The sequence below is a fragment of the Fukomys damarensis genome, unplaced genomic scaffold (genome assembly GCF_012274545.1).
Source record: "Fukomys damarensis isolate Sample0158 unplaced genomic scaffold, DMR_v1.0_HiC HiC_scaffold_19, whole genome shotgun sequence".
Taxonomy (NCBI): domain Eukaryota; kingdom Metazoa; phylum Chordata; class Mammalia; order Rodentia; family Bathyergidae; genus Fukomys; species Fukomys damarensis.
This window is the reverse complement of record NW_022900931.1, coordinates 4,182,578-4,203,630: the sequence shown is the minus strand read 5'-3', so window position 1 is coordinate 4,203,630 and position 21,053 is coordinate 4,182,578. Positions and strand designations below refer to the sequence as shown.

The 21,053-nt window shown below is 49.0% G+C and overlaps 1 long non-coding RNA gene across 6 annotated transcripts in view; it reads right to left on the bottom strand.

The window, feature by feature from the left end:
* The window catches only part of LOC104869224, a 70,920-nt gene that overhangs the window by 17,887 nt on the left and 31,980 nt on the right, over nucleotides 1-21,053 (bottom strand). The window lies entirely within an intron of this gene.

Here is a 21,053-nt window from a genome sequence, read left to right as displayed (position 1 = left end):
CCCCGTAAAAAAAAAAAAAAAAAAAAAAAAAAAAATCAGAGAGATCATTTTTCATTGGAATTTTTTTAAGTACTAGGGATTGAACCCAGGGCTTTCACACTAAGCTGTGTCCCTGGGCCTTTTTAATTTTTTTAAAAATGTAAGACAGTTTCACTAAGTCGCTACATTCCTCAGGCTGGCCTTGCACTTGTGATCTTCCTGCCTCAGCCTACCAAAGTGCTGGGATTAATGGTGTCCATTGGAATTTTCCATAAAGGAGGTTCAGGAATGAGTGAAATAAAAGGGACTGTAAGGGATGCTCAGACATCTTGATGTAAATAGGCAAGGTCAAGCAAGGGACAAGGGACATCAAAGCAGCCTCTTCTCTAGATCTGAGTGTCACTCCTCACTCCAGGCACCCAGGGCCTCTCAGATGATACCCATCCCACCTCCCACAGCACTGGCAGCAGCTCTGATTTTTGACTTCATCAGCAGGTGGCTCAGAGGCCTGCTATAGTGTCCCTCCCAGTAAGAGTCACCGAGGGAGGTACAGAGGAGGGAGAGAAGGGTGCAAGTCTAAGCCCAAGGTCCCCAACCCCAGCTCTAGGGATTTCTCAGAGCCTGAGCACATTTCATAATTGTACAGACCTCGGTTTCCCTGTTCATAGATCACAGGAGCAATAGGACCTGCTACACAGGCTTGCAGTAAAGGTTTCATGAGTTACTTTTTACACTCTGCCTAAGACAGAGCTTAACAAGAGCATGATGATTCTCAGCCATCACTCTCACTGTCAGTGACAGTCACTGTGAGTGGTGTGATCATTAATCATGATGTGTCTCCTTGACTGGAGTAAGAAACGCCTAGCAGATTAGCAAACCACAGTCGTGTGTATGTCTGTCTGTGGATGACGGAAATGGTAGGCATGCAAACTGAGAGGGAAGAACCATCCCAGCTGTGGGAGGCACCAACTAATAGGCTTGTGACCTGGGTAGAATAAAAAGGAAACGAGCAGGTATGTCCCTGCCAAGGTCTGCTGCAGGCATGAGCAGTAGTTTGGCCCCCTTGGATCATGGCTACAGAGTGCCTGGTTTGCTGAACTTAGGGATACATTTCCTTAGAAAGCTCTTAATTGAGAAGGGTGCCTGGAGCTTTCTTCTCGTAGCTTACGCTTCTACACTCTTGAACCTGAAAAGGGTGGGATCTGGTCAATTCCTAAGGTGCTTTCCAGCCATCTCTCCTATTATCCTAATGCAAATTACTTGGCTTCTTTTTAATGCTAATCTTTTCAGCATGCTCTCCTTTGCCCAAGCTTTGTAGGTGCTTCCTTTCTGGTGACACTGAAAACTTTCACATCTTTTGGCTCTAATTTTTGCTCCTGATTCTCACTATAAATATGCCTGAAATGAGCCAGCAGCACCCACACCACAGCCTGAAAATTGGGCTGCCTTGAAATTTCCTCCACCAGATTCATCACCCTTAAATTCAGCCTGATACAGAATCTTAGGACATTGGCAAAACTTGAAAAATTCTTTGCTAAAATGAAACACACATGGCCTCTGGTCCAGTTTCCAACAGAGTCCTCATTCTCACCTGAAGCCTCCTGAGCCTGACCTTTACTGTCTACATTCCTATCAGGATTCTGATCTTCTGAGCTCTGACAAGAATCACCTATCAACTTCTGCTTATGGGGTTTCCCTAATGTACGTCTCCAAACCAGTTCCAAAAGCTTATGAACCACATGGTCAGGTATATTCATAGGACTGACCCCACTCCCAGTATTGATTTTCTGTATTACTCAGCTTTTCCATCACTAGGATAAAATACCTAACACCTGCAACTTAAAAGAGGAAAGATTTGGGGCCAGGGATTTGGCTCAGTGGTTCTGCCACCTGCCTCACAAGCACAAGGGCCTGAGTTTGATCCACAGTTCGCGCGTGTGCACGCGCGCACACACACACACACACACACACACACACACACACAAGGAGAGGTTTATTTTGGCTCATTATTTTTGGAGGATTCAGACGGTGGTTGATTATCTCTGAGGTAGAAATAGTATGGTGGAAGGGCTTGGAAGAGGAAAGCTGCTGCCCTCATGGCAACCAGAAAGCAGAGAGAGAAAGAGAAGTGACGAGCCAGGGACAAGAAAAGATCCTTCCTGGTTATGTCCCCTGTGATCACCTCCAGTGAAGCCCCACCTCCTAACAGCACTTTTAGCCACAAAGTCATTGATGAATTAATCCACCAATGAGCATAGCACCCCGTGGCCCAATCACTTTTCAAAGGTCCTATCATTAGATACAGGAGACTTTAAAGGGACATTTTAGATCTAGACTGTAACAGGAGTTGCTGAAGTATGTATGTAGTGTGTTCGTGTGTTTTGTGCGTGGTATGCGTATGGTTTGTATGTAGTTAGTACGGTGTGTGTGTTTGGAGTGTGTAAGTGATGTGTATAGTACATGTGTGGTATGTGTGTATTTGTGTGGTGTGTGTGTGTGGTGTTGGAAGCTCAGTGGCCCCTAAGCTCCCAGTACAAAGATTTCAGGACTCTGCCTATCTGGCTGGTGGTCTGGGGTATAAACACCAGGTTCTTAGCATATACTCCCTTCCAATTTGCAAAAAAAAAGTTTAAATACTGCAATACTCTGCCTTGTGTTCTAAAGATACCAATGTACATAAGTGGAAATTTGCATCACAACATGGAAGACATCGGTTGTATAAATAGCACTGAGCTGTTGTTACAGTGTGAGTTCCATACCCTTGTCTCACCCCCAAAACTCTGGTCCCTGTCATCTGCCATCCACGATGCCAGTCACTGGGACTCCTGCCCTTGAGGGTGGGGATGGTGGAAGACGCAAAAGAGGACCCACCAGGTGCCCTCAGCCCACAGAGGTGACTCCTTTCTCCAAGATGCATTTTGTAAAGTTGGCCATATGTTCTCATAATGGGACTTCCTTCCCAAGTGGGGACAGGGATTTTGACAGCTTTGCCCCTGTATCTTTTAATACAGGTGCAAACATGCAGTGACATGGACCCATTGACAAGCACAGCAAAAGAGTTTCCAGGGTGTACACACCCATGTGACCCACACTCCCACCAAGAACCAGAAACTTCCAACCACCTCCCCCCAGTCCTCCTGTGTTCCTACACACACAGGGCAACCACTCCTCTGATTTTTTTCTTTTTCTGTTTCTTACTCTTAATGGCCTGGATGCAGCTACTTTGAAAGAAGTGATTCCATTCGTGCCTCTATTCTGGATGGCATCCTCACAGATGCACTCTGCTCATGTCTCCGATCTCTGTATCAGCGGAGAGCATACCTGCTCTTGCCTGTCAAGCTTCCTCTGTTCCACCTGATCTCTGGGAAATTCACGCCCCTGTGAGTAATTCAGATCTTTTCGTAATTATGTTCAGATTTTCTCACCTCCTGGCTCTGAACTTCTGGAATCCTATGGCTCTGTGAATCTGATACCAATGGACACCTGTGAACATAGCTCTGGGAACACCACAGCACTATTCCAGTTGTCAACAGGAAATCCCTAACTGGGGGCTCTCGGACCCTCAGAACTAGGGTGTGAACTCACCCTGCCCCAAATCTCTATTTGTATAGCCCACCTGCCGCCCTAGTTGGAGCCTGGAGACCCCTCAGGGAGCAGACCCCACATGCAGGGCTCGGGAGTCCTGATCCCTCTCACCCACCCTGCACACACACTGCACATGTACACACACACTCACGTGACACTTTCTAACAACAACGGTGCCTCGTGCTACAGAGAAATCTTGAACAATTTAGCTGATGCCTCTGAGCTTCTGGTTTCCCGTAGGCAGAATGTGGATAACAGCCAACACAGGATCACAGAGTTGCTGTTCATCTCACAGGGACCAGGGAGAGACTTGCACCTGGCCTGCAGTTGGGAGCAGTGGAATTGCTGTCAGCTCTTGTCAGGGTCCTGGGTGCCTCACTAACTGTGGCCATCAGCACACTTCAGGGTCTGGCCAGTATTTATCTGTACCTTCATTTCTGCCACCACTCGGCTCCTCTCTGGTCCACTCTGCACTGTCTGATTGAGGAACTTCCTGTTTTCTCCTCACAGTATTAGCCTCCTGATGGATTGTGCTGGTTCCATTTTGCAGGCTACTAGTTATTTGTCTCTTGAAATGGTCCCGACATGGTCCTGTTAATCAGAAATTTAAAAGTAGCCAAATGTGGGGGTGTACACTTATAATCTCAGAAGTGGGGAGGCTGAAGGCAGGGGGATTGCTGTGAGTTCAAGACCAGCCTAGCTACATAGAGAGTTCGAGGCCAACATGGACTACGTAATGAGACCTCGTCTCCAAAAAAGTCACTAACTAGGTCTTACAGCACAGTGTTTGGACTTCAGATCAAATCTCCCAGATTCTCTTCAAGAGGAAGACAGAGTCCCTGGGTGATCCCAGCATGTATTAGTCACGCTTTCATCCTGGGACATGACAGCTGACATCCACATCTTAAAGGAGGAGAGGTCTATTTTGGCTTATGGTTTTTAGAGGATTCAGTCCACAGTCAGTTGATGGAGAAGCAGGAAGGAACAGCAGAAGGGTCTGGTGGAGGAGAGCTGCCCACATCGTTGGGGAAGCAGAGGGAGAAGGGAGGAACCAGGGAGGAGACACACTCTTCTGGGTCATGCAGTAGTGACTGCCTCCTCCAACTAGGCCCAGCTCCAACAGCACAGGCAGCTAAGAACGCACAGCGGATCTAGTCCACTGATGTGTACAGTGACCCAAGATCCATCACCTTCCAAAAGCCCAGGCCTGAACACATGAGGCTTTGCGGGGGGCATTCTGGTTTTAAACCATAACGCAGTGACTCCCCGTTTTCTTATCTCTGGATCGGGGGATAATCTCTGCCTATTTTACCCAGAACATAAATGTAGATCAAACACCTTGGAAACTTTCCCCACATCTGAAGTTTCAGAGCTCTGTGAGTCACTCTTTGAAGTTTTGCGATGACTGCTCGGCTCTTCGTGGCTCAAGGCTGTGCTGGGCAGGATGCAAGCCTCACCTCCAGACACCCCCGCTGGTATTCATGGTTCCTTTGATTTTCCATAAGGATGGATGCCAAACTCTGCTATATCGCATGGAGCTCCTGGTGGGGTCAGGACTAATGGACAGTTGCTCAGCTCCCTGAGTTGCGGACTCAGGGCCAGCAGGATGTTGTGTAGCTCACCTGCCACACCCTTGCACCAGCCAGGGACGGACAGAATCCTGGCCAGGTGGAATCGCAAGGGCTTTAGCCACGAAGAGCCAACCAAGGACCTTTGAACAAAGTCACGTGCGACATCCTTTTCAAGGGAAGCCTCATCTCTGGCACAAATAGACTGTTGCTTCTTCATTTTGTTCACAGGCAGCATTTTCCTGGGCCAATGTTTCTTTTTCTTTTCTTTTTTTTCTTGGAAAGTTTGGGAGGTGGGTGGCGACATTTTCAGCTGCTATTTTCATGCATCATTCTCAGTCACGGTGGGCAGCTTAGAAGCCAGGAAAAAGCTCTCCCACAGCCTGGGCTGGTTTTTCCCGACTCTCCTCCCTGCAGAAGAAAATGGCACGCACAATCCCTCTTCCAGGAACCCATGAACACATGACCATAACAACACCTCTGAATCAAAGGGGGGCCACGTAGGCTCTGTGACAGAGCCCCCCACGGGGACACCTGACCTTTCTGAACATCCATTGCCTAGCTCCTTGTACCATCTGGAACCTACCTAGGACTAAAAATAACAAATATCAGCCCTGAACAGCCAAAGATGCCCAGGACCCAAACCCCAAGGTTCACAGACGTAACTCATAAGCTGAGCCCCTCAGGCTCCTATTCTTGGGCATTTATTTTGGTTCTGGATCTAATTTAACAGCCACAATCTTCTCACATAGGGCAGATTAAAAGCAACCCATCCCTAACGTGCAGCTCTGCACACCTGCTGGGGAAGAGATTAAAGCATCACGTGGGTAATTCGTGCAGACAAACCTGGAGGTACCTTCCGACCCCAGATTCCCATAATCCCCAGCACAGCTGGGCAGAGCGGGAATTACACCATGATGTCGCTTCACACTCATTGCTCAGCCCTGGGCAAACCAAACATCCCCACAGACGTTATTTTCGTTTCAGGATCTTATAAAAGCCCTCGTGTTATTTCCCCCTGCTCTTTTCTCTTCTTTGTCTCTTTGGAGGGGTAGCCTGGCTCTGTGAAGAGGACGCTGGACTAAACGCCAAATGTGGCACCAACAGCATGACTTTGGGGCATCGTCTGATTCCATTTGCTGAGCATCCGCAGTGTGCAGGGAGCCACGCTAGGCCCCGAGGATGCGGACGGCCCGGGACAGACGCCTGGTCTGGCCTCCGTGTCACATTCCGGGTCATGCGGGGCAGAGCTGCACAGTGCACAGGTGAGCAGCTCCGCCAGGGGGTCCCAGACGAGGGTGAGTGGGGTGACAGAAGTAGGGCAGGCGATGGGACGGTGGGCGGCCAGAGAGCTGGGGCACAACCTTAGAGCTGGAGTCCGGAAAGCAAGTCCTCATGGAGCTGTCCCTTTCAGGACTTTCAGGACGGCAGATCATGGTGACGCTGTGGGGACAGGAGAATGGACCATGTGGACACCAGGTAGGAAGGAGGACAGGCCACAAAGACACCAGGTGGACAGAAGATGGACCGCAGAGACACGAGGTGGACCACAGGGCCATCAAAAGAGGAGGATCTTAGGACAGCGACCATGACCAATCACCTCACAGGTGCAAAGAGGCAGACCAGATCCATCAAGAGCACTGTCCCCTAACTTTTCAATTCTGTGATGCAGCGGGAAGCCTCCTGGGCCTGGTGTTGGCCACCAGGCAGGGAAAGGCACAAGGTGTCGGAGCAGCACGCCTTGGGGAACTTCTGGGTCTCGTCATGTCGCACTCAGCTTGGTGTCCTCTCTCTCTTGGCCTCGGCATCTCTCCTCTGTGACATCACCTGGACACGATGTTCAGCACGTCCCTCTGCTCCCCTTGTAGCTGTCCTGGAACCACGCTGCTCTTATTCACTTGGTCCCTGCTGTGGGCCGAGCCTATGCGGTAGCTGAATCTATTCCCATGCACGAGTGGGTCTTACCTAGTGCTGTGCGCGACTGTCCGGTGAGGAAGGAGGCTGTGAGACCCCCAGCAGCTGTTCCCAAGGCTGGGGATCCCCTTCTTCCTCCCCCTCGGTGGCACCCAGGCTCTATTCCTGTCCCAAGTCAACCCTGGACACACATGTGAAGCCCCCCTCCCCTGGCCTCAAGAAGATCTGCACGGGGGCAGAGAAGGCGGAGAGAGTACGAGGCAGTGCTCAGTGTGTGCCCAGAACAGCTGGCTGCCAGGACAGAGCAGCAGTGGGGCTGGGGCAGGAAGTGGGCCCAGGGCAGCAGAGGCCTCTGGCCTGAGCGGTGTGCCCAGCTCTGCCGCAAATCAGCGGGCAGTCTGGTCAGTTGTGCGACATCTCCAGGTCTCAGTGTCCTCCCGTAAATGACCCATAAACTAATCAAATGGGACAGGGAAACATGGCACAGAGCACAGCTGGGAGCAGGCGCCTCAGTGGGAGGCTCAGTGGGGACGGCCAAGGGTAGCCCGTGCCACCTGCTGCCCTTCTGAATCTGGGACAGGGAGGCTCTGCAGAACCCAGCCCTCCACTGGCACAGAGACGGGGGAAGCGGGGCTGGCAGGCAAGTCCTCTTGATCACAGGGCAGCCAGACCTTGCACGAGGGTTCCTCAGTGACATGGATGCAGCCCCTCGCCGGGGCGAGACCCAGCACCTGTACCAAGTCGGGGCGGTGGTGGTGGGCAGGAGAGGGAAGACATCCAAGCTTTAGACCTGTGCCTGTATTGTCCCCAGGGAGCCATCCGCCACCCTCAAGACTCTCCATGCTCCCATCTCCCACTCAGGCCACATTCAGATAACGACAGCACCTATGTCCCCAGAGCCATTCCCAGGACCTGTGGGGATCCGACTGTGACAGGCACCCCTGGAAATCTCCGATGCTGCTGAGGGAGCATCAAGTCCACGGCAATTCCATGACAGCTGGACGTACGCCTGCTCGGAGACCCGGAGTCTACATCTGGGTGTTACACCGGGCAGACACAAGCACGTGTGTCGGCAAACTCTGGTGCAAGTACACCCAGCAGCTTCGGAAAGCCCCCAAAGAAACCCTGCCTCCTGCTCTGAATGTGGTCCCCAAAAGCTTGAGAGTTGGAAACCAAATCCCCAGACTCACAGGTAAAGAGATTCGGAGGCAGGGCCTGGGGGTCACCAGGGTAGGGACTCCATGATAGCTGTGGCCATGGCCTGGGAGGACCTTGGGAAGCAACACTGGTGCCTTGCAGAAAAGTGTGGATCTGTTGTGGTTTTTCCTGCAGACGATGCAAATTTGCAGTAAAGAAAACTCTTTCCAAAAGGTGATGGAGGGAAAGAGTTGGGGGGAGGAGAGAGCCAGGATGGACAAGGCCAGAATGACAATACCTACAGGAAGGCACGCATGAGGGGGAAACAGAGGACCCCACCTCGGCACAGCACTGGGGATGAGGCTGCACAGGGACAGCCAAGAGAAGGGTATGATGGGCCAGAAACTCTGACAGGGGCCACTTTCAGGGAAGGGTGACAAACTGTCATCCCCAGCTCCTGTGAGGTCACAGCAGCAGAGACCATCTGCTTTTCCCAAATCAGGAAGTCCCGTTCAGTGCCTGCCGGGATTTCAAGCGCTCCCCTTTGCAAACAAGGTCGTGGGCCACTAAGTTACCAAAAGTTTTTCATTCCTAAGAAAAGCAGAAATAAGAGAACAACTAAGTGGAAAGAAACTCCAGCAAGTGGCTTCCCTGTTGCCGCTCTCCTGCTATATATTTGGGGGGATGGAGCCCAGGACCCCCAGTGAATCTCAGGGTGCTCAAGTTCCTTATTTTAAATGACTTTGTATTTGCATAGAACCTACACACGTGTTCCTGTATACTTTAAATCATCGCCAAGTGTTTGTAACGCCAAATGCAGCGCAAGCGCTACGTGAAGAATGTTATCTTGTGTTCATTAGGGAATCGGGACAAGAAAAGTCTCCACGTGTTCAGTACAGACAGAAAAATTGTTTCCAAATATTTTCACTGGCCGGTTAGCTCTATTTGTGGGTGTAGAATCAGCGGATACAAAGGGCCAACTGCAATCTGTTTGCACCATGTGGTCAACCACACAGGCACCCCGCACAGAGAAATATGTGAAATTGATTATTTTAGTAACAATCTATATATTGATTTTTTTCCTCTCTGCATTAAAATGTGTTGCTCTAGCAAAACAAAACAAAACATGGGCCTTGATCAGTAAAAACTCAACTCCAGTTCCAGAGAACTCTATGGCTGCTAATCAAACCAGAACTAAAGGATCTACATCATGATTCCGCCAGCCACTGCTGCTGAGTTATTTTCCTTTAAATTATTTCAAAAGGACACCTTACTAGCTGCCAATGGTTTTGTGAGCCCCGGCACCATGGGCATCCTCCAGTTCACACGTGTGTCCCCACACAAGCATGTGGCACACAGAAGGCAAACTCAGAGCCCAGGCAGGAGACACAGCTGTGGATTCACCGACCCTTCCCACTGGGACATGTTCGTGGCATTCAGGGCTAGGAGCTACAGAGTCAGGCCAGCCTCACAGATAGAGTCAAGGAAGAGCAGGCTCCGGGCAAAAAAAGCCACCTGACACACAGGTCCAAAGAGCAGTGCCGCTCTCGTCCTGCCCGTTTCTAACTCTTGCCCGGCTTTAGAGTCTCCCAGGGGTTTAGAGGACCACACTTCTGGGTGTGTTGGGTGGGCCACAGACGTGTGAGCTTGGAATTATATCTAATCTTTCACCCCTTCCTCTCTTGCACTGTTCCCCTGCTCTACTTCCTGACCACCAGGAACCAGGCAGTCTTGTTCCACTTTGCCCTTCCATCTTGTCTCTTCCTTAGGGCCATCTAACCATGGACTGAATCCCTGCAACCATGAGCCAGTGAAACCTCTCCCTTAAACTGTGCTGTAAGGTACTGTGTCCAACAATGAAAATGCTAATACGATGTCCTTGGACCGGTGACCAAACTGGAACTGCCTCTCTTTCCTTCCAGGCACAAGAAATGGTCTCCAAGCCCCACTGTGTGTCTCCCTGGTGCTGCCTTCCTTTCTTGCTTCTCCTTCAGTCAACAAATAAGGGTGTGCCATGTACCAGGCACTGTGCGGGCACTAATGATTCATGGACACTGTTTAAAGCCACAGGGCCCTGCCCTGGATTGCCAGGCGAATGCAGCAGTTTAATTACAGACAAGCAGATTAAACTTTTAATGTCATATGAGACATATTTATGCAAAAAATTAGTCATTTATCCAAAATTCAGATTTAACTGGGCACCCTGGGTATGTTTATTTACCTAACCTGGCAAACTTCCCCCTTATCACAAAGGCTTGCTAAAGCCATGAGCGCAGTGCCCTGCACACCAAGGCCTCCCCCGCTGCACTGCAGGGATGTGTAAGGGAGGAATGGATGAATGGATGAACGAGGCAGCACTTCCCCATTCATTAACTTCTTGGGTTACTCGGCTTTCTGTTACTGTAACAAAACCCAAGATAAATCACCTTATAAAAAGGAGACTTTTATTTCAGCTCCCAGTTGTGGGAAAACATTTTTATCAGCTGTTCCTCAAAGGTCTACTATCTAGAATATATAAAGAACTTAAAAAATCACACCCCCGAAATTTAAAGACCCGATCTGAAAATGGGCTTCTGTAATGAACAGACATTTCTCTGATGAAGAAGTAGAAACAGCAAATAAACACATGAAAAAGATGTTCAAAATCACTGGCCATGCAAGAGGTGCAAATGAAAACAATGCTGAGAATCCACCGCACTCTAGAAAGAATGGCTGCTATCAAGAAACTAACCAATAGCAAATGCTGGAGGGGCTGTGGGGAGAAAGGAGCCCCTCTCCACTGCTGGTGGGAGTGCAGACTGGTGCAACCATGGTGGAAATCAGTATTTTTGAGATCCCTAAAAAAACTAGGTTTGGAGGTCTCATTTGACCCAGCTATCCCTCTGCTGGGTATCTTCCTAAAAGAATCAAAAGCATCGTACCACAGCGATATATTCTCACCCATGTTTATAGTGGCAGTTTGTAATAGCTAAACTTGGAAATAGCTCAATTGTCCATCTACTGGAGACTGGCTAAAGATGTGTGTTGTGTTTTAAAAAAATAAAAGAGTACTATGCAGCCGTAAACAATGATAAACTAGAGACATTTATAGCTAAATGGATGCACATTGAGGCCATACTCTTAAGTAAAAGAAATAGGACATACATGTTGAAATACCAAATAGTTTTTCTAGTGTGAGAAACTTGAAAGTGTAAATGTGAACCAAAATATATATGTAATAGGAAGAAAAGGACCAAGAGGAAGGGGAAGTAGGGAGAGGGGTGGGGGAGAGGAAAGAAGGGAAAAAAACAAATATGAGGAAAGCAGGAAAAAACAGAAAGTTTTTTGTAAGTAGGGAGGGGTGGAGGGATGGACAGGAGAGAAGGGAAGGGAAACAAGAACCAAGACCTATAACGCACAGGTACAAATTCCCAATGATGAATGTGATCATAACATATACCTAAAATGTACCGATAAACTTAATGAGAAAAAAAAGAAATAAAAACAAACTTCATCACAAAAACAAATTCCCATTGCATAAGATGAACAGGCTGAGTTTTAAGAGTCCCTCGCTCGATGCCTCATAGCTGGTAAGGGACGGAGCCTCTCGGAGCTAGAAGGAGTCCTAGGGCCATGGAGCCCACAGTGCCCCCGAGATTGCTGCAGTGGCCAGATGTTATTCCCCACTACTGTCACAGAGACCAGAGCTGGGAAGCATAACTAATCCGTCCCTTTGATTGTTACAGGTAGGGAAGTGGAGCCCAGGGCCTGGACGGCTCACTCTCACCAGCCTTCCTGACAGAGCTGATTCCCGGCAGGTCAGGGCGGCGTCTACCCAGGTCCTCTCCTGCACCCTGGGCTTCCCAGGACGAGCGCCCGTTTTGAAGTGCATGACGAGGGCGTCCCTAGCTAGAGCATTAGAAACCCAAACCATTGCTACGTTTCCGGTGGTAGGACCTCAGGCAGGGAACCCAACGAAGCAGCCCTCCTACCTGTCCTGCAGACTCTTCCCAGCCCACCAGGGCTTCCTCTCGGGGACAAACCCGAGCCGCTCTATAGCGCCACCTGGTGACACAAAGTTGCAGTGCTCAGAGCTTGGCCGGCCAGGACAACAGGGATCCATCCAAACCCAGACCACGGGGACCCAAGCTGGCCCAGGGGCCAGAGGAACATCTCTAATTCACTGAGAAGGGAAAAGAAGCTGGTTGAAGAGGCTCTTTAAACAACTTGGTGCATAATTACCAGAGATTCCTCTTCTGGGTATATACTAAAGAGTTGAAAGCCGGGACTGAGCAGATTTCTGAACACCCATGTCCACCACAGCGTTCTTTGCGACAGCCAAAGGGGGAAGCCACTCTATGGCCATCACAGATGGGTAGAGAAAGAACATGTGATCCACCCACTCAATGGGACATTCCTCGCCTTAAAAAGGAAGGACATTCTGGCACGTGCTATAGTGTGGGTGGACCTTGGAGCCAGTCACAAAAGGACAAATATTCCACGGTGTCACTAACACAGCGAATACATAGAATGGTCAAATTCCTAGAGGTGGAAAGTAGCACTGACGGTACTAGGGGCCGAGGGGAGTTAGCGTTTACGAACAGTTGGCTCGTAGATGCTGACTGAACCATTAGCTGTGCTTCCCTTTCGTCACAGAGGCTGGTCTGGCTGTATAAACACCAAAGCCAATGCCACATCATTGGAAGCACACTCTAATTAAAGAGACCTCCACACCAGTCAGTTTTTCCACTATAGATTTCAAGCCCTCAGCATGGAAAACAGCAATGTAAGAAACAAACGAATCAGGGGCCGAGAAATTAGCTCGGTGGCATTGCGCCTGCCTTGCAAACACAAGGTCCTAAGTTTGATGCCAGATTCCAAAAAAAAAAAAGAAAGAAACAAGACAACAAGCTACCTCCAAAAATTCTGATGCAAAAATTCAGTAAAAGCTGATCTCATGGGTACTGACAGAGAGCAAGTTGTGGGTAAATAGCAATGGATAACTGGCAGTTGGTAACTAGCTGTGGGTACCAGTAATAGGTAATTAGCATTGGCTACCCAGTTATAGGTAACTAACTAGTAGTGGTTAACTAGTTCAGTAGTGAGGGTTAATCAGTAAAGGTAACTAGCTGCAACTAGTAATAGTTAATTGCCGTTTGCTAACTTACTATGAGTTACTAGTTATTCGTAACTAGCAATTGGTAACTAATTGGTAATTAGTTGTGAGTACCCAGCAACTGTGAACCGGTTGTGTGTAACTAGCAATTTCCTAATTAGCAATTGGTTACTAGTAATTGTTAACACATTCCCCACAGGCTTGATCCACCAGTGGTATGTGCATGACTGTCTCATCACGTGGCTTGTACCACTGCTGGGACCAGTGGATCTAATCACTTTCTTCAGTCTTTTTACTAATAAAACGTCTACAAATGGGCCAAATCTAGTTAGTCGATGGATTTGAATAATCAGTGCCCAACTATAAATATGAATACTATTCATACCGATCAAAAGTATTACAATAATCAGCCACTTTATTTATTTAAATTAAAAGAAATTTATGTAGAGTCATGAATTTCTTCACTCAAAAAAGCATTCCCTTTGTAGAAGCTTATTTGGGATTGGCAATAAATGCACACAAGCGATGCAGAGAATGTTATCAAAGATTATCTGAAAAAATGGGTGCCACTGTGGCCACAGAAAAAGCCAAACAGGTTATATTTCACATACTCTGCACAAATCAGCAGCCTTTATGCATAAAAGGTTTTTAATTCCCAAATATAAATAAATGTCTTTTAATGAAGTAAATGTGTTAATTATTGTAAGGATTTTTAATTGGCATGAATAGTATTAATTAATATTTGGGCAGTAATTATTCAAATTTAAGTAACTAACTAGATTTAGTCCACTTACAGACTTTTTAATTTTATTAGTTAAAAAAAAACCTGATAAAAGTGATTAGACCCGCCCCACGGGACAGTCACGCACGTACAAGCAGGCAGTTCAAACACGCACGAATGTAACGTTCAGATCAGTGGCCCCTGGCAGCCAGACGCACGCCTAGCGGCCCTGCTGTGAACGCGCTGAGGGCACAGCACTGCCCTGGGGGAAGATGAAGTGTGGTTCCACTGCTGGATGGTGGTGACGGCCGCACAAGGTGAGTGGACTCACATCCCAGAACCGTGCACTTAAAGATGGTTGAAAAGAGGTGACTGTAAGGCCCCGTGGGCAGAGTCAGAGCGGACTGAGTACCGCTCCTGGGGGGACAGCTGTTCTCTCTCCTCCCATTCATCCACTCACTCACTGGCAGATGGTGGCACCGTCCCATGCCAAGGACTGTTCCAGCCACTGCAAACTGGAAATCCAACCAGATGCGCTAAAGCCCCTGCCCTGGGGGAGCCTGCAGTCCAACAGCAACCACCAAAGGAGCAAGGTAAGAGGGAGTGTGACGGGTGACGGGTGAGACTCAGTGAGTCGGGGCCGACATGGGGCTGGTCAATAAGCAGGCAGGGAGGCTTTCTGATATGAAGATGTCAGCAAGGCTGGCAGGGGTCTAGGCAGATGACCTCCAGGTGCCCAGCACTGGAAGGCCCCGCTGTGAGTGCTGGGGAGAGTATGGGGAGAAGGAGGACAGAGACAGTCTAGGTCATATCACATGAGGTGCTGGAGAGGACAAGAGCCCCCGGGGAGCTGAGCAGACGGTCCTGATCAGACTAGATTTCTGAGACAACCATGGCCATGTAAGCTGGGCTGAGCTGCCCAGGGTGATTGGTTCTGGGATGTGTCAAAGAGTTGCGAGGTCTCCTGATGGCTTGGAGGAAGACTAGGGTGGCTGGAACTGAGCAGGAGCATGGGGAACTCAGAGCATGGATGCGGTCCAAGGAGAAGCCCAGAAGGAGCAGTCAGGGAACAGAAGCAAAAGAGAAAGGATGGTCCAACCGGCAAGGATGAGAGCTGACCACTAGACCCAGCCACACCGAGAGCCCTGACCTTGACAAGTACTGGTTAGGTGAAGAGATGGGGACCAGGGCTGGCTCTTCTACTTCTGCGCCCGTGTCCTTGGGAACAAGGACTCCTGGCATGAAAGAGATGCGGTTGCTATAGTTTAAAGGTTCCCCGAAGGTTCACACATTTGGGGCTTCGTTCCAAGGGAGGTCCTGTGGGGAGCTGATGTGAACCTCTGAGAGGCGGTCCTTAGGTCAGTTGAAGACAGGCCCTCTGAAAGGGTCATGGTATTTCTCAGGGGACCCTGGCTAGGACTATTATAATAATCAAGCTAGGTGTGGTGGTGCACACCTGTAATTCCCAGCACTCTGGAGAGCTGAGGCAGGATGATAGCAAGTTCATGTTTATGCCCAGCCTGGACAACTCAGTGAAGCGGCTGGGGATGTAGCTGAGTGAAAAGGCCCTGAGTTTAATACCGAGACACACACACACACACACACACACACACACACACACACGCACTGTAATCAACTGCTTCAGCACATGCCCTTGCCTTTGCAATTCACCGTAAGGTGAAGAGCTGAGAGGATCCTTCCCAGGCCTGTGACACACCATTCAATCTCCAACACTATAAGCCAAACAAACTGCTTCCTTCATAACTTGGCCTGTCTCAGCTATTTTGCTATAGTAACAAAAGCTGACCAATACACTTATGTAATCTGGAGGAGTCCAAGGACATTGTGCAGGCCCTAGTGACCTTCTGAGGGTAGAGACACACCCGGGCCAGCTCTGTGTGTTGAAAGGTTTACAGACATTGACAAATTGACTCAGAGCATCGAACATCTCTACTACCCAGATTGCTGTCTTGAAATTCATTTCCCATGCTAAAAAGAAAGCCTGTACAAGATTGTACAAGATAAGCCTTTCAAGATAAGCCTGAAATGTGTTGTCACAGCAAATAATAAGAAACTATCAAATGACCACTAGGGTCATCTCAAATGGACTCCAGAGCCAACTTAAATTTCTCACTGAGAAACTTGAATTACAATAGATTGAAACCTATTAAGCATGCTCAAATCCACAAGCTCGTAGTAATCGTTAAAAGAAACTGCTTGGTCACCTTTAAAAGAGGAAAATTGTAAAGGAAAAACCGGGTATTTTCTACATGAGCTATACCAGCAGGTGCCCAAATAAAAGGACAGGAAGCATCTCTTAGCAGAAGTATGCTGGACAATAAAGGGAGAAGAGTGAGGCCGGGGATTTAGCTCAGTGGTTCCACTGCCTGCCTCACAAGCACGAGGTCCCGAGTTCGATCTCCAGTACGAAAAATAAATAAATAAATAAAACAAAGGGAGAAGAATAACAGAACATCAGTATTTTGCAACTCCTAATAAATCAGTGGACCAGTGTTAATCAGTACCTGCTAAGATCACCAAAAGAGAGACAGCTAGACATTGTGAGTCCTCTGATTAACAAGAAAAAAGCAACAGCACCCAGAGTCCCACAAAAGCTCTACAGGCTGAGAAGTTCTGCTCCTCAACAGACAACTGTAAGGGGGCCGGGGATTTAGCTCAGTGGTTTCGTTGCCTGCCTTGCAAGCGCAAGAACCTGAGTTTGATCCCCAGTACCGAAAAAACAACAACAAAAAACCCCAGACAACTGTAAGGGACAAGAAAGGGCCTTTTTTTCTTTGTGGTTGTTTTTTTTTTTTAACAGATGGAAGAGAATCTTATAGATTAAAAGATCTTTTATATTAGTCTTTAGGCAAGAGTAGGCTGTAGTATCCATGCTTACTTGAGTGACAAAGTGCTCAAGAAATCCAATTTCATTTTTTTCTCTTTTGAACTAAAACAGACTCCATTTCCTTCTGCCTGAGAATCACCTACAGTTAGTCTGGTGAAGGGCCATCCCCATGTCCAGGCTCACGTGGCCCATGGGCCATCTTCGAGAAAGACCATTCTGGACCCGGCTCCCACAGGCAGCCCTCCTGCCTAGGAAACTCCTACCTGTCTCCAGGTTCAGATGGACTTGATTAGTGTATCAGTGCAGGCCTCTGCCCCTGCGCCCCCACCCCTGTGGCCGCTCTGGATGCCCCCTTACTCATTCATGCGTTCCGTCAACAAGGCTTGAGGACTTGCTGTGTGTCAGGGCCCGTGCATTAGCTGTCTCCTGCAGCCAATCCATGAGGAGACATCAGGGTTCCATTGGTCCCTTCTTAAGTCCAGTGAGACTCAGAATTAGTTACCTGTGTCCTTCCCAAGGACAAAGCATGTCTGTGGACAGAGCTCCTTTCCTAAGCCAATCTACCTAGAACAGTGTCTGATGGCCTCCCAGCCATCAGCACACCAGAAGTCAGTCAGTAGCCCCAGCTGTCTGGTCTAGAACATGCTATGCTTGATCTTGCCAACCACTCAGCTTCCACCTGGGCTCTGGGGATCATCCTTCACTCACCCCAGTGCCCCCTTCCAATGGCCCAGCCTAACTTTGGCACACCCACCCATCCAACCTTCTTCCCTTGGAAAACAGGTCTCTATCTTGTTCCTCCCAACCAGGTATCTCCTGCGAGCAAAACAAGGCCCTGCTACTGTGAAATGTAGCATGTCCCACAGGCTCCTGCCAATTATCTTTGCTAACTGAGCACTTCCTTTGAACACTTGGGAAACAAAACACACCTCAAGACATGAATAAAGCCTCCCAATGGGGCAGGTAGCTAACAAACTCAGCAGGGGTGTAAGTGCTAAACCAGATCTAATGCTCTCTGGAGAGGTTCCTTACTCCCTAGGCTCAGGACCGAACTCCTGAGGTCCATGATCCTTGCCCTGCCTGACCAGCTTCATGGCTGGGATGGATCACTGAGCCTCTCCTGCCTCAGCTTCCTGATTCACATAATGGGGGTGACACTAACGGGCTTCCCCTGGTATGTTGTTGCACTACCTTGGTTAACACACAAAAGGGCTTTAGAATGGAGTTTCAGACTGGGGGGTGCTTGGCCACACACTACGCCCAGTGGCTGCTGGCTGTCATTGTTACCATCATCATCATCATCATCATCATCATCTTTGTTATTGTTGTCATTATCACTGTCATCAGGACTTAAGAAAAAGGAGAGCAGGGGGAAGGATCTCGGATCAGCCTCAAAGCAGAGTGGGGCCTGGCAGTGTGCCTAGGACAACATCGTAGGCAGACATTGGCATGGGCCACTCGGCTTCTCATTGGCATTACAAAGATCTGCCAAGAAAGAGGAGTTGGATACCAGCCACACAGAAGGTCGCAGGTAGAAATACAGAAAGGGACTCAGTGATATTTACAAACCCAGGAAGCACAGAAATAGTTAAGGCCTGGCGTTCCTGTGAAGCTACAAGTCCGTTCTTTGGCCAAGGCTGGCTTTCTGGAACGGCGAGGCCTCATCCCTCAGCCCTTGTTCTCTCCCATCACCACCCCTCCCTCCAGTGCTTGGATGGGCTGCGTGGGCCTTAACAGCTCTGGAGACCTATTACGATCTATCAGGTGAAAGATAATGTACTTTATAAAGTGGGGTGGTGTGTGTGTGTGTGTGTGTGATTTCTGCCACTGACTCTAATCGCAACCGAGAATCATTTCAGTTGACTGAGTGCATAATCTGTGTGTGTGAAACTCCTCTAAGCATGGGTCTGCACGAGGGGGAAAGAGCCCCGTGGGACTCTCACAGCTCCGTGGAGTAAACAGTGTCCTGTTGTCAGTAGGCTGAGCGTGCTCCAGGACCCTGGCTCGGGAACCACCACCAGTCCGGAAGACAGTGGAACCTCAGGAACTGTCCTCAGTGACCCTTCCCTGGGGAAGACAGGGGTCCCAGGACCTTGCCCCCAACTAGCTGACATCCAACCAACCGGAGGGAAAAGGAGGACTCCAGCCTCATGCACACGCCTTCCTGTTCCTTCCCCAGCACACTGACGGGGTGCTGCCCAAAGGCAAGAAGCAGGAGTCAGGCAGCAGAGAGAAGTCACCCATGTGCCACCGCCTGCTGCCACAGTCACAGCCAGCCCTGTGGTCTTGAAGAAAAGTGTGGAGGCTGTAAAGGCTGAGTTAAAAGTTGCAACCTTAGCAAAGAGCTCCACCCTGCTCTGGAGACTGGCCCGTGCTGTCCTGGGGCAGACACCTCGGGGGGGGGGGGTCCCTGAAGTTGACTGAAAAACTGCTGGTTTTCAGTTAACACTAGCAGTTTCTTTCTTTCGTTCTCTTTTTTTTTTGGTACCAGATCGAACTCGGGTCCTTATGCTTACAAGGCAGGCGGCGGAACCACTGAGCTAAATCCCCGGCAACAATAGCAATTTCAAAACGGTACAGATAGCATGAGTGCACCCAGGCATAAACCTGTTGGCCATGACTACCTTTCAGAGAGTGGAGTAGGAATGAGTCCTTTTCCTAACTTTTTGAATGCCTAAAATTTTCTACAAGGAACATGCAAGAAATAAGAATATGAGATCATGGAAACCAAATATGAAGTCTCCATTCTGACCTTGTGTCCAGGTTCTAGTAACAAGACCCACGTCCAGGGAATGTGCAGCCAGTTCATGTCTGGATATGGACCGCATAGCATCTAGGGCTTTTATAGAAAAGTGAAGGGAAAGAGCATAGAGTTGAGAATCCGAAGCTACGTGAGCTCTGAGCAGCTGGGCCAGCACGCGAATGTAATGCTGAGGGGCAGAGGAAGCCGTGCCAGCCCTGTGTCTCCACAGCAAGGCAATTGTAGAAGAGGAATTGTTCTCCTTTGGGGCATGGAAGCCCTGAAGACTATGGGAGCCCAGAGCTGCCTTTTTTATTTTTGCAGCTGCTAAGGAAATATGTCTGAGGATGAAGCCAGCGATTGAAAACAGGCGGAGATGGAGAGGCCAAGTCTGGAGTGTTGCTTGAGCCCTCAGTGCAGGACTGAGGAAGCTAGCTCTAGCCCCTTTGCAAGTCTTGCTTTCTGACTCTTGCTCTTATGCCAGGGTGAGTTTGGGCGGGATTTCTACCCCTGAATAGAAACCTTTAGGGACCGTGGCCTGCCGTACGTCAGCTGCAGATGGGTTTTGTTGGTCCACACGGGATTAAAACTCTGAGGCAACGCTTTAAAATCTGGATTTCATCTACAACTCCAATTCTCAGTTTCTTTGGAAAAAACTCAGGAGACCTGGCAATAGGGCCTGTGCAGTTATCAGGAGCTGCAGATGGGCCGTCGTGGCTGGCAGGTGCCATAGCATGTCTCTGCAACAGGCCTTACCTCTGCCGCCAAGGCTGGGTGTCAGGCCGCATTTACATTTGAGCCTGCATGGGTTTGCTTCATTTTGTTTTCTTTTGGGATTGTTTTTTTTTTCCTAGTACAAGGGATTGAATTTAGGACCTTGCGCTTTTGAGGCAAGCACAGAGCCACTGAGCTAAATCTGCAGCCCTCATTTTGTTTGCTTAAGGGAGAAAAGTGTGTCTCTTTATGCCTCTGTTCACAGTAGCATGGTGGCCTGCAGGACGATGGCCCCCAGGGAAGAGGCCCACCTAGGCTTTATTGCCTGGTATGACCTGGCCATGGTGATGGATGCCGGGCTGAGTCATGTGACTTGCTTTAGCCAGTGAGGCAGCAGCACATGAATTTTAAACAAACAAAACCAGGCAGGCTTAGCCAGGTGTGGCGGTGCATGCCTATAATACTAGCACTCAGGAGGCTAAGTCAGGAGGACTCTGAGTTCTAGGCCAGTCTATACTACATAATGAAACCTTGTCTAAAAAACAAAACCAGACAAAATCCACAGTCTTGATGAGCACTTTCCTCTTTTTGAAGTCAGAACTCAGAGCTAGAAGGAGAGACCACATGGAGAGAGGGGTGAAGGAGCAAACAGGGAGACACTCAAAGAACGGGGGCGCACATGAGAAACCCCAGACACCAGCTTTAAAAAAGGCTGCCACTGCACATCTAGGACAAAGAGAGTGTAAAACCAA